Source organism: Chelonoidis abingdonii, chromosome 7 (genome assembly GCF_003597395.2).
Source record: "Chelonoidis abingdonii isolate Lonesome George chromosome 7, CheloAbing_2.0, whole genome shotgun sequence".
Classification (NCBI taxonomy): domain Eukaryota; kingdom Metazoa; phylum Chordata; order Testudines; family Testudinidae; genus Chelonoidis; species Chelonoidis abingdonii.
Genome location: NC_133775.1, coordinates 110166801 through 110180584, shown reverse-complemented (window position 1 = coordinate 110180584; position 13784 = coordinate 110166801). Strand labels below are relative to the sequence as shown.

General features: G+C 52.5%; 1 long non-coding RNA gene across 1 annotated transcript in view; it reads left to right on the top strand.

Moving 5' to 3' along the window:
- Window positions 1-541: 541 nt before the first annotated feature.
- The window catches only part of LOC142047135 (uncharacterized), a 37507-nt gene continuing 24264 nt past the window's right edge, over window positions 542-13784 (top strand). The window contains exon 1 of the long non-coding RNA XR_012656325.1: window positions 542-594. This is a non-coding gene — a long non-coding RNA (uncharacterized LOC142047135). The remainder of the gene's footprint in view (window positions 595-13784) is intronic.

Genomic DNA, 13784 nt, shown 5'->3' with positions numbered 1-13784 from the left:
CGGGACGAGTCCAGAGCAGCCAGTGCCGGAGTCTCATCCCCAGTGCAGCATGAGGCGGCTTGGCAGGGGCGGGCTCCCAGCCGTGGTACAGTATGAGTGTGAACGCCCAGTGGGCGATGTGTGTGTCAGGGGACCACGGGGGGGTCCTTTTCCATACACATTGGCACCTCTCAGCACGCTCTCAAAGGCTCATGAACTGAGTGAAGGGAAAGTGCAAGAGAAAAGCCTGTGCGAGATAGTGTGAGTCTGTGTGAGTGAGCATGAATGCAGACTGCTGGCTCTGTGAGTGTGTGTGTGTGGGTGAGAGTAAGGTGGGGGGGTGACAAACTGGGACTGTTCTTAATGTTTTATCTGAATACTGTGTTGGTGCCTCAGTGTCCCCATATCTGAAGTTCTGCAGAGGCAAATGGCCAGTGCAACCTAAATGCCTGACCTCTGTCTCCTAGCAACTGATGGCCTGGGCCCCTTCTCTGCAAAGTGCCAGCTTAGAGGTGTTGGAGACAAAGGGATCAGGTGACCTCCTGGCCAGGGAAAGGGCTGAGCAGAGAGGAGGGCTGGAGGGGTTGTTAGTCTGGAGCTGGCTGGGGATGAGGAGTGAAGTGCAGACCTGGGGTCTGGCTCACTGCCCCAGAAGGGACCTCGCTGAGGGGTCCAGTTCGCTGTACCTACAAGCTCTGTTTTAGACCCTGTTCCTATCATCGAATAAACCTCTGTTTTACTGGCTGGCTGAGAGTCACGTCTGACTGCAAAGTGGGGGTGCAGGACCCTGTGGCTTCCCCAGGACCCCACCGGGGCGGGCTCGCTGTGGGAAGCGCACGGAGGGGCAGATGATGCTGAATGCTCCAAGGAGAGACCCAGGAGGTGAAGCTGTGTGAGCTTCTTGCCCTGAAGACAGTCTGCTCCAAGAGAGAGGAGGCTCCCCAAAGTCCTGCCTGGCTTGGTGGAGAGCTGTTCCAGAGCATCGCCCGGGGACTCCGTGACAGGGGGACAGGACAGCATGAGCTGGGAAGGGTGCATGGCAGGTGTGTGTGCTGAGGCGTGGGTGGCGTTTGTGAACGTGTGTGTCTGGAGGGAGCACAAGCCTGCACTTTGCAAGTGCAGGGTCTGACATCCGTCTCCCTGACAGAGCGTGCTGGTGGTGGCAGAGTTTTAATCAGAGCCAGGACTGCTGCAGAGACGCGGGAAGGGAGGGGAGCCACCAGGAGGACAGGCACAGGGAAAGAAGGATGGTTTCATTCAGCCTTGGGCAATGTGTGAGGTAGCCCCTTGCAGGTCCCTGGCCGTCCAGCTGTCTGGGCAGCAGAAATGCACAGGGCAGCCCCAAAGCAGAAGGACTTTTGGACGAGTCGGGTCTTTGTTTTACTGCAACCCTTGGGAAGATGCCACCACCCTGCTCCTCTTCCCACAGAGCCCCTTGAGGAGGGAGGTACCTGCAGCCCCAGTCCAGGTGAGAGTGAGTAAAATTCAGATGGCTCCACAGAGGTGCTTGCATGCGCGCCAGCAAGCAATTAATCACAGAGCCAGTCCTGCAGGGGGGGCGAAGGGGGTGCAGAGCCTGGGCTCCATTCACCCCATTGTCAGTCTGTAGCCCTCCGAGTCCAACAGGAACAATTCGGGAGTGGCAGGGAGAAGAAGGCAGGGAAATAAGCTGACCCCCCGGTAGCTACTTGTAAGATTTCAGAGTCAAATCCCTCTCTCCCTGCTGGTGCTCAGATTGCTCAGAACATGGGGCCAAAGCAAAGATGCAGGAGAGGAGCATCCCGGCCCAGCACACTGGGACCCCAACTGGCTGAGGCCTTGGTGCTCTGGTGCTGAGCCAATGCCCTGCACAGCAGTAAGCGTAAATCGCTGCAGAGCCAGGCTCTGCGGGTGGGGGCTGGACCAATGGCTCACACAGCGAGAGGGAGGCAGAGCAGCATTGGCCAGGGTGTGACACTCCCACAGTGTGAGAGATACTCGTCATGGGACCGAGCAGGGAACTGAGAACTGGCAGCATCCACAGACCCATGGAAAGCAGCTACTGCAGGCACACAGCAACCCCCATGGGTAAGTGGCCCTGCAGGGAAGGGCCAAGGAGCAGAGCTCTCTGCACCCAGCCAGGGCACAGTCCTCTCTCCTATGCCAGCACACAGCCTGCTAGCGTGTCCCCAGCTGCAGCCCTCTTTGCCCCCCTTCCCACCCCAGAAATCCTAATGGTTTGGAGACCTGCCCTACCCTGTACAGAGACTGGATCTCAGAGGGGAAGCATGAGCTGGTGATGAGGGCTCAGCAGCTGCTCACGTGGGCTTCCCCCCATGTAATACACTAGGGTGTGGTGAGCGATGGCTTGGCACAGCTGTAGGAGATCGGTGCAGTTACTGATGTGGGACAATGTCACCCGCTGTGAGGGACACTTCCCTGGCCAGGGATGGAGAATGGCCACGTTCTGGATTCTGCCTGGGTCTCCTTCTCTCTCCATTCACCTACCTGTCTGGAGGTTCTCTCATCTCCACAGCCTGTCTCTTTGGCCCACCTGCGGGGGCTTCAACCCAGATGAAGGGGCCACATTTCACACATGGCTTCATAAAATCATAGAAGGGGGAGGGACCTTGAGAGGTCATCTAGTCCAGTCCCCTGCACTCCTGGCAGGACTAGGAATTATCTAGACCATCCCTGACAGGAGTTTGTCCAACCTGCTCTTAAAAATCCCCATTGATGGAGATTCCACAACTTCCCTGGACAATTTATTCCAGTGGTTAACCACCCTGACAGTTAGGAAGTTTTTCCTAATGTTCAGCCCAAACCTCCCTTGCTGCAATTTAAGCCCATTACTTCTTGTCCTGCCCTCAGAGGTTAAGAACAACAATTTTTCCCTCTCTTCCTTGTAACAACATTTTATGTACTTGAAAACTGTTCTCATAACCCCCCTCAGTCTTCTCTTCTCCAGACTAAACAAACCCAGTTGTTTCAATCTTCCCTCATAGGCCATGTTTTCTAGACCTTTCATCATTTGCATTGCTCTTCTCTGGACTTTCTCCAGTTTCTTCAGCTAACCCTGATTCCAGTGTATTTGGCTGGCCAGTGCCCTGGGGCTCCCACTGGCCTGGCGCATGGGTTTTAAACACCCCCCATACGTGGTCAGGGCCCATCCTCACTGCCTTAATTTAGATTAATTGAATCAAGACTCCTGAGTCACTTCCCCCATCCCCAAAGGGGCAAGTCCTCTCCCTCCTCCATTCCTTCTGTGCCCCTCTCACTCCCCCACTAAGTTCTTCAAAAGGCCAATGCCCCTGCAGCCCTTGGGGGGGATGTGAAACGTTGCCCAGCCTGGCAGTCTCTGCCTTTTGCCGCATGTGTCTCTGGTTAGCACCCTTCAGATGACAAATATCCCGTCCTCCTGGCATTCCTGTCAGCAGCCCAGAGCTGATTACAATCATCAATCACACTGAAAGGCAGAAGATTCATCACGGATATTTGCCTTCTTTCCTCTTCGTTGCAGGGGGACAATATATTTCCTTTTACCATTTACCATGTGCTTTGGGCCTATTTTTGCTGGTGCTGGGTGCGAGCCTGGCTTTACCCATAAACCTCCCTGGCTGGGACTGGGTATGAGGTCCCCACCCACCAATAGACTCAGCCTCCAAGCTGAACGCCAGAACTCAAGAGCTGACTGGGGAGTGGGACCCGTCTCCCATATGCACCACGTGAGTGACATGGCGCACGGAGCCCGTGTGCATTACGCGTAGCATTTCCCTCAGACCAGCAACCTGCGGCAGCCATTCTGAAGGATGTCGTTTGCAGTGATTGGCTGGCAGAGTGATGTCATTCATGGGGTGGTACTTCCTGAAGTTCCACCTTTTGTGGTGGGAGCCCCAAGAGTTCACAGCTTCTGGAGTGGGCAGCCTGAGCTCATCTCTGCGCCTGAGATCAGATGCGTGGGTCAGCTGTTGTGGAAGGGAATGGGAGCCCGGCAGTGGCTTGGGGGAAGCATGCAGCTAGAGATGATCACTGCGTGGCCAACATGGCTACAGCACTGCAAATGGCATGGAGTGGCAGATGTGTCATGGACATGTGGGCTGCTGTCTCAGTGCATCGCTGGGCCGGTCCCTGGCATCCTCTGTTAAATGGAATGCTAGCCCAGGTGCCTAAGTCACCACAAAACACAGCACCTTGCAATAGCTGGCATCTCTGACTGGCAGCACCTCCTAGCTGGCAGTGTGATCTCGCCAGGACCCCAAGTTACAAAACCTTTGTGTGAGGCCCAGAGTGATTCTCTGTAGCTCGGAGGAACACCCTACACCCCCATGTTCATCTTTTTAAAATGATTGTGTGGTGTCCAACGCAAAGTTTGTCATGTCAGGTATCTTCGGACGGCTCATAATGCCCTGAGCATGATTGTTACAGGGATGATAAAATAATTGTTACAGTGAGGTTATAGGTTATAATTTCATGTATGTAGTTATGAGACTGAAAATGTATCCTCATGGCTTAAAGCAACCCCAGCAAAAACTCTCCAAGAGCAGAGAGGCAGCTCACACCTGGATGGGACAAACCCAGCCCAGCCTCACAGGAACAATGGACACTGGCTCATGCAGCAACAAATGAATCTGTTAGACCCTGGAGGGAGTCACCCACTTCCTCTGGGCCATTTGGGACTGCGATGAGGTGATGCTCACCTGACTCTGAAGCGGGGGGGAGGCAAAACCAAGAGGAAAGAAAGGACATGATAAAAGGGAGAGACATTTTACCATGTTCTCTCTTTTCCACCTACATTTACAGACACCAGCACCACCAAGAGACTGAAGCGCTGATCAAAGGAGAGATCCTGGCTGAAGGGCAACCAGCCGGTGGTGAGAAGCATCTAAGTTTGTATGGACACTGAAAGTGTTAAGATCAGCTGAGAATGCGTTTTGCTTTTATTTCATTTGACCAAATCTGACTTGTGATACTTTGACTAGTAATCATTTAAAATCTATCTTTATAGCTAACAAGCCTGGTACATCTCAATTTCTTTGTTAAATTGACGAACTTATATAAGCTTGCATCATCCAGCGGGCATAACTGGACACTGCAAGGTGGAGGTTCCCAGGGTTGTGTCTGGGATTGGCAATATTGGTTAGTGTCATTCTGTTGCAAATAGCTGGGAGCAGTTTACATGCCAGAGGCTGTGCGTGAGCAGCCCAGGAGTGGGGTTCTCACAGCAGAGCAGGGTAAGCCTGGTTTCCAGAGTCAAGGATTGGAGATCACCGCCGGATAACAGCAGAGGGGAATGTCACACCCAGACCCTAGGCAAAGGCATGCCTGTCTGTGCATGACTCCCCAGGGGGCTGCCAGGGCGAGTGATGCTGGGGAGATGGGATGCTCAAAGCCAGGTGGCATCTTTTCTGCATGCAGCAAATCCTCTGTGTGAAGCTGCCTGAGACCAACTCTTCAGTTGTCCTGTCTTCTCTAGTTAGCGGCTCGCTTGCATGGCATATGCCTTTCATCCCCTGCTGCCTCTGGGCACAGACAGAGAGTGGGGGCTGACAGTGTCTAGGGAGGCGCGGGCTACAAAGTGTCAGAAGCTTTCAGATCAAGATATTTTCCTGCTTTCAGACAAGTTGCTAAACTCCCAGAAGTGACCCTCTTCCAGGACGGATTCTCCCTGCTGCTCAGTGGCTGCTTGGCTCACTACACTCTCCTGAGATCCCCTGGGGCCTGCTCCCTGTTCGGTTTTGCCGTGATGGGTGGTTCCTGCGTGTGGAGGTCTCTAGAACCAGGAGTGCCGTATTACTGCTGTTACCAGTTCTGGGTCAGCGAGGCACTGGAGCAGCAAATACCTGCATGGAGAAGACCTTCCACTCGGTCCCCCCGGGAATCATTGCCATTTGGCTGGAGAAAGCATTCATGTCCAGCCGCCGCAAGGTCTTGCCGTGGCTAAGAAGTCGCTCTGATTGCACGGAGCAGCCCAGAAGTCGCTCGGACGCGCGGGGGGGGGGGGGGGGGGGGGGGGGGGGAAGGGTGGAAACACCACGGGGCACAGGCCAACAGGCTTTCCGCCACTTGACTTTCAAAATGGTTTCAACATACCAGCTCAACCCCCCGCCCTCCTCTGGGTGAGCTCCAGATGTACTGGTCCCCAGGAGACCCTGGGGCTTTGGCTACACTGCAGAAAGTGCCATGTGTGGAACCCGCTTATAAAAAATGATCCTAATAAAGTTCCAATGGCGAGCTGGACAGGGGACTTTTTAAAATTAGGTTTTGGAAACTGTTCCCCCAAGACCCAGGCCTGGGAGAGGAAAAGGGCCCCAGGCTAGCATGACAGGCATACCAGCAGCTGGCTCTTTAGTGACAATAGGGTAAAACCGTTTTGACCACTGGCTGCAGCCAGCCTGGTAGAGTTCCAGAGGAGTCAGTGAGGCCAGGGGAGTGGATCAGAGTTTCGGGGTGGGGAAGGGGACTGTGACGTGTTGGATCACAGGAACCCCCTGGGAGCTGCCACCTGATGTGCCAAGACTACTTTACCCCTGCTTTCCCTGGCAGCTCAGGACCCCAGCACCCTGTCTTGCTGAGCCAGACACTCCCATCTGCTCCAACACAGACCCAGGGTCTGAATTACCTGCCCCAGAGCTGCAGGTTTACCTGAAAACAGCTCACAGAAGTGTGCTTGTCTTTAGCACTCAGATGCCCAACTCCCAATGGGGTCTAAACCCAAATAAATCTGTTTTACCCTGTATAAAGCTGATGCGGGGTGAACTCATAAATTGTTTGCCTTCTATAACACTGATAGAGAGAGATGCATGGCTGTTTGCCCCCCTCCTCCCCAGGTATTAACACACACTCTGGGTTAATTACTAAGTAAAAAGTGATTTTATTAAATACAGAAAGTAGGATTTAAGTGGTTCCAAGTAGTAACAGACAGAACAAAGGAAGTCACCAAGCAAAATAAAATAAAATGCGCAAATCAAACTGAATACAGACAATCTCACCCTCAGAGATGCTTCAGTAAGTTTTTTCCTCAGACTGGACACCTTCCAGACCTGGGCACAATTCTTTCCCTGGTACAACTCTTGTTCCAGCTCAGGTGGTAACTAGGGGACGCCTCATGATGGCTCTCTCCTCTGTTCTCTTCCACCCATTTATATATCTTTTGCATAAGGCGGGAATCCTTTGTCCCTCTGGGTTTGCACCTCCTCCCCTCATTGGAAAAGCACCAGGTTAAAGATGGATTTCGGTTCAGATGACACGATCCCATGTTACTGTAAGACCCCAAGCCTTCATTTCTCCCAGCCTGACTCACAGGAAGGCTGCCTGCAAACAGAGCCATCCACAGTCAATTGTCCTGGCGGATGGGAGCCATTACGATTCCAACCACCATTAATGGCCCACCCTTTGCATAATTACTATAGGCCCTCAGAGTTATATTTCCTATTTTGTTTCAGATATAAGAGTGATACATTTATACAAATAGGATGACCACACTCAGTAAATAATAAGCTTTGTAATGAAACCTTGCAAGAGACCTTTTGCATGAAGCATATTCCAGTTACTTTATATTCACTCATTATTAAATGTTTATAAAATCATATAGACTGCGCAGCATCACAGGGATGCGAAAGGATTTGGAGGTCAGGAAGATGAAGCTCATGAATGGTCCCTGTTAGTCTGCACAAAGTGCCCTCAGCCCTGGGGATCCGACTAGCCATGCAGAGCAGCTGCCACCATGGGGGTGAGAAAGCTGAGTTCTCCCATGCCTCTCTCTCCTAAGCAGAGCTCCTCACCTCCCCCTCATTCACAGACATGCCCTGACTGTACTGTCTGTCACTAACCTCCCTGCTGCCCTGATTGCTCTGGAAAACTTCCAGTGCATCTGTGCCCATCCCTTGCCAACCTCACCATGCTCCCCACACACGGCCAGCTAAAGACACTGGGTCCCGGCTTCCTGGCAGTGGAGGAATGGGCCCCTTTGAGCCAGGCAGTTATCCAGGAGGGTAGCCGTTCTTTCACAGAGTTTCAGGCCAGCTAGTCAGGCCTTTGCATGCCATCCATTTCCCCCAGATTGCGCCCAGTAACTTGTGTTTGACTGAAGCATCTTCCATAAGGTGACCAGACAGTAAGTGTGAAAAATCAGGACAGGGTGTGATGGGTAATAGGCATCTAGATAAGAAAAAGCACCAAATATTGGGACTGTCCCTATAAAATCAGGAGCTCTGGTCGCCCTAATCTTCCAGCAGGGCAGCCAGTCTGGGTCTGGCACTATCCAGACATGGAGAACCTGCCATTTCCCTGGGGAGTTTGTTCAATGGTGAATCACCCTCACTCAGTGTCTAATCTGTGCCAGAGCTGAGCCCTGGCACCTTGAGGTTTGGCAGTTCACATCTGGGCTTGCTGCATCTGTTGTGAAAGTTACAAATTAAGCCCTGCCCTTACCCTGAAAAATGTCTGCCTCATTTCTGAGTGCAATTTGTCTGGCTTCCGCTTCCAGTCATTGGTTCTTGTTCCGCCTTTTCCCACTCAATTATGGAGCCCTTCAGTGCCCAGTATTTTCTCCCCAGGAAGGTCCTTGTACATGGTAATCAAGTCACCTCTCCAGCTGATAAACTAACCAGCCTGAACTCTGTAAATCACTCTCTGTCCAGCATTTTCTCCATTTTTGTGTCTCTTTTCTGCACCCTTTTAAAAATGTGGGCACCAGAGCTGGACGCAGCGTTCCAGGATCCAGTTGACAGAGGTAAAATCACCTCCCACCTCCTACCCACTACCCCCGTTTGTGCATCCTGGGGATGGATGCGATGCCATGTGTATAGAGGACAGGGTCACAGGCATCCGTACCAGCAGGGCCAGTGCCAAGAAGCGTTCTGCTGGGGCTTGGTGCTGAATCCGTGCTGCTGGGCCTGGCACTGTGAGCTGTGCTGCCAGCCGTGCTGCCAATGCTGGGGCTGGTGCCAAGAGCTGCAGTCTTGGGCTCTGGTGCAGCCGCTTTGCTCTGGACGTCAGTGTGATCATTCCAGCCTGGACTCCAGACTCCACACGTCTGGAGCCGAAACTTTCCAAAACACCACCTGTGGTTCCTCTGGATGACTGCTGGGCCTCTCCCTGCTGAGATCTGCCCCTGCTCAGGCTTCGTATACGGGCTGCTGGGGACTATTAGCCACTGTGCTCCTGTCCCTGTACAAAAGCTGAGGGGAGGGACAGGCAGGAGCGGCGCCAGGGTTTTTGGCGTCCTAGGCGGGGGTCCTTCCGCACTCCCGGTTGGTGGCAATTTGGCGGCGGGGGGGGGTCCTTCCGCGCTCCTGGTCTGCAGGGCACTTCAGTGGCTGGTCTCGGAGCGAGTGAAGGTCCCGCTGCAGAATTGCTGCCGAAGACCCCGAGCGTGGAAGGACCCCCCGCTGCCGAATTGCTGTCGAAGGCTGCAAAATGCCACCCCCCAAATCCTAGTGCCCTAGGCGACCACCTAGGTCCCCTAAATGGAAGCGGTGGCCCTGGGGACAGGGCCCTGGGGCTCTGTGGTTCACCCGCTCAGGCTGGCAGCTCCACTAGCTACGGCCAGCTTGGCCAGCAGGCAGCCTGCCCAGCCCGTGCAGAGTCAGGATGGACTCTCCAGGAATTGCCCAGGCAGGGCAGCCCCAAAGCCCTGCATGTGGCCTGGCGAGGAGCTTTTGTGCTTGGGTCTCTCCCCAGCTGGCCCTGGGGAGGCAAAATCCATTGTGCCAAAGGTTGTGTTTCTTGCACGCTTCTGCCCCCTAGTGGCTTGCACTGTGCTTTGCCTCACACCAGCGCGGGACGGGGAAGGGCTATTTGAATGAAGCTAGAAGTATCAGAAACGCAAACCAAAGGGCAAACGCCTGGCCAGCGGAGCTTGGGTTTGCTGGGTCTCAGGCTGGAGCCGGAGCCGAGCAATGACCTCAGCTTAGCTCCTGCCTAGCATTCTAAGGAAGGAAGAAATAACCGCTGATCCTTGAAAAAACAACGAGGCATCCTTGTGGCACCCTAGAGACTAACACAAGCTTTCATCAGATGCAGTAGGCAGACCAGGAACCACTCTCCCCACTGGGTCAGCCCAGTGCTCCATCTAGCCCAGTATCCCGTCATTCAGCAGTGGCTGGGGTCAGGTGCTTCAGTGGGAATCAACAGGACAGGGCAATTATCCAGTGACCAACCCCCATTGTCCACTCCCACCTTCTGGCCATCATGATTTTTCAGGCCCAACTCATGATTCTTGAATGCTGGATGTTGCTGGGCTTGATTTTCAGATTTATGCCCCATTGGCACATGATGGGCTGAAAACCACAAATGTATTTGCTGCTATTTATAGTTTAACAAAAGGAAACAAAAAGGCCTCAAGCCTAATGCTCAGAGGAGGAGCAGTTTCCCATACAAGCCATATGTGCCATACAGCCCAAGCCAGCCCATATATTCTATAAGGCTATGCCAGCCATATATGCCCTACATGCCATATAGCCTATGAATGCCATACAGCAGCTGCTGACCATAATGCCATGTGTGCCATATTGCCCATCTGTGCCATACTGCCCATGCCAGCCAGCTATGCCATACTCATTTCTTGGCAGAGATAACATTTCAGTGCTCCCATGCGGCTCAGTTCTATCACGTGCCCCCAGACTCGGCTCCAACCCCCCCAGCAGAGCCGGGTAGCTCAGTAAAGAGCCCTCAAACTGGCCTAACAGTGCTTGTCAAAGGTGCCCCGTCACTTCTCATCTGTCCGCCTACCCCGTGCCCATCAGTGTGGCGTGGGAATGCCTTGCTTGAGGCTCGATTTCTCTCTCTCCCCACCTGGGAGCATGATTGGCTGGTGTTGGGTCGCACTTGTCAGCGCTGCTGGCGTGCCAGAGCGCAGGCCAGCTGAAGGCCAGGTGCTTGCACTCTGCTCTGAGCAGCGGAGATTGGTACTTTTCCTGACCTCCCAGGCCAGGAGTGCATTCCAGACTCCAGGGCCGGCTTGTTCTGAGCGTCCCGCAGGAGAACAGGGCGATCAGGGTTACTCTGGGTGGGAGCCAATGGATGGGAGAGCATCAGCGCCGGCACTGTGCTAGCCCAGGCACAGCGCACTCCTGCTGGCAACACGGAACATGGCAGGAAGGTGGGTCGATCGCTGTGCACTGAGCAGTGAGCGGTGCCATTAATGCAGCCGGGCATTTGGTGCTTGTGAGGAAGCTAGGTGGGCAGATGTGCAGACAGTGGCTGGCGCAGATGTTCTGCATTAAGGAGTTCTTCCCCCCTCTCCCCTTCCAGCCTGGTTAGTATTAAAAATAAAAGCAGCATTTCCAAATTGGTAGCTGTTCTCCAAGACCTTAATTAGAGAATCTTTCCCCGCTTGGTCCCCCGGCTGTAATCTAATAATCAAAAGACCAAAGCCAGGCCTTTGTCTGAGGGATTAGGAGCGGCTCTTCCTGCTTAGGCTGGTAATTAAACACTTCAGTTGCAATTATTTCTGCAGTTAGATAAGTCTTGAATTGTTCTCATAGGTGGCAGGTTTGGGTTTTTTTGTGCTGGTGCCAGCGAGCTATTCTCCAGGGGCTGGGATCAGCATGGCTGCTGCGGGTGTAACCCCCACACAGGGCGGCTCCAGGCACCAGTGCAGGAAGCAGGTGCTTGGGGCGGCCAATGGAAAGGGGGCAGCACGTCCGGGTCTTTGTCGGCGGGTCCCTCTCTTCCTCTCTGAGCTGCCGCCGAAGTGCTGCTGATCGGCTTTATCTTTTTTTTTTGGTTCGCTGCTTGGGGCGGCAAAAAAGCTGGAGTCGGCCCAGCCCACACACCTTCTGGGTGTGGCATTGTCCCATCGAGCGGCCACATAGAGAGAGTTAAATGAGTCTGTTCTACAGCCTTAGCTAACAACTAGTTGAGGCTTGTGCACGAAGCTCCAGAGGTCCCAGGTTCGATCCCACCCGCCAGCGACTTGGGTCTGTCAGTGTTATATGGGCATTTCTGGTTCCAGCCCTTGCTGCTTTGCCCAGAGAATGGAGATCCTCCCAGATGCTAAACAGGGTCTGGACTCCTCTGTGCAAGGCCCTTGTGGGTGCTGTTCTGTCCTATGGATCCCCGCAGGACCTCAGTTGCAACCTGGTGCTGTGCCTGGGGATGCGGGAATCCCAGAGGAAGAGTCTAGGGGAGTTTCAGTTCTTCTGACACCAGTTCAGTCCTGCTATGTCGAGTGCCCTGCAAGGCCTCCGTGCCCTCAGCTCCCACCACAGTGAGGCGGGACATAGACTCATAGGTCAGAAGGGACCAATATGATCATCTAGTCTGACCTCCTGCACAAGGCAGGCCACAAAACCCTACCCATACACATTTATAACAACCCCTAACCCATGACTGAGTTATTGAAATCCTCAAAATTGTGATATTAATTTTAGTATACGAACATATATTAGAGTAATCCTCACCTGACCATCAGACACACACAGCCAGATTCGAGAGCACCCTAAACAACCCCCGGCGAGTCCCTTTAAAATTACCATTCCCTTATTCCCTCCTACAACTACACGACTCAATTCCTACGCAATTTCCCACTTTCCAAATTACTAACAGTCTACCCAACGAACCCACCTGATCATTCCAATCATCCTTACTGAACCGGAGGTCAGAAATTAGATTCTATAAAGTATTCAAAAGACTAAGAAAAAAAAATACCATATCAACTACCGCATTTCCTTAAGTACTACTAGTAATCCTACACCTTCTAACAGAAGAAACGTTTTTTTGACATGCTATACCTAGTAAATCCATGTGCAATCGACCCCCAATACCATGACCTCAATTCCTACTACTTCTCTCCCTTAAAATTTTTCCAAGAACCTACTACACTACAGAGACGTCAACTGAATCAGGCCTATATACCCCGGACAATTTTATCCCTGTCTAAAAAGGGAAAGACGTTCAATTCTCCCAATCGAACGTACAACCCCCGATTTACCTGATTTGCTTAAAATTGCGAACGGGCCGCAATCACTGCGGCCAGTCCCCTTAATATCCTGCGATGAGAATTCCATGTCTTTCCGTTTCCTGATGAAGTGTTTCACATGTTCCTCTACAGACGATTATCTCACTCTCATATCACATCCTGATTTCCCCCTGCCTCACCCCTAAACCCACTTTAGTCTTAAGATCCGACAAAACTTATTGAGAAATTTTGGCCATGCCATTATTCCGTAACCCGTTCCATCCTGCAGAAGCTCCCACCCACTCTCTTTCTTGGTTCTTTCTTATTATGTCGTAATGATCTTACTATGGTTGATCCCTTTGGAGTCCCAGTTCCCCTCTTTTAGCCTGTCCCCGAACCCTTACATGTTCTGAACTCAAAGGACTTTCCTGCTAACCCGCCTTTCTTCCACACCTGTATAGCTTTCCCCGGGGCGTGCCCCCCTAACTCCTCTCTGAGCTCTGCTACTATTGGTTTTTCTTATGCCAGCTGGCCTAAATATTCTACAACTCTGCCCATGTTTTTTTCCCTTTCCCTTGGGAGTCAGGTCCAGCGTTTCCGCAGCTGTCGAGCTTAAATTAATTCCTTAGGCCTCCTCCGCGTTATCCACAAATCCTTTTTTCTTGGTTCTTTCCTTGTTATTCTTGCCGTCCAATTCCCACTTCCCCTTAACTAATCTTAACTTCTTTAAAAGCCCTCGAAGTCGAAAACCCTAATCTTGCCCAGATCTACTGTTACCCTCCACAATGAATGAATTCATGCTCAGTATCACTCGACAAGTGTCCCCTATTTACCATCCAGTCTTCTACGGTCTCACTTCTCACCAAAACCAAATTCTAAAAATGACGCCTCCGTAGTTACTCTCAAACTGAAGAAGAATCCATCC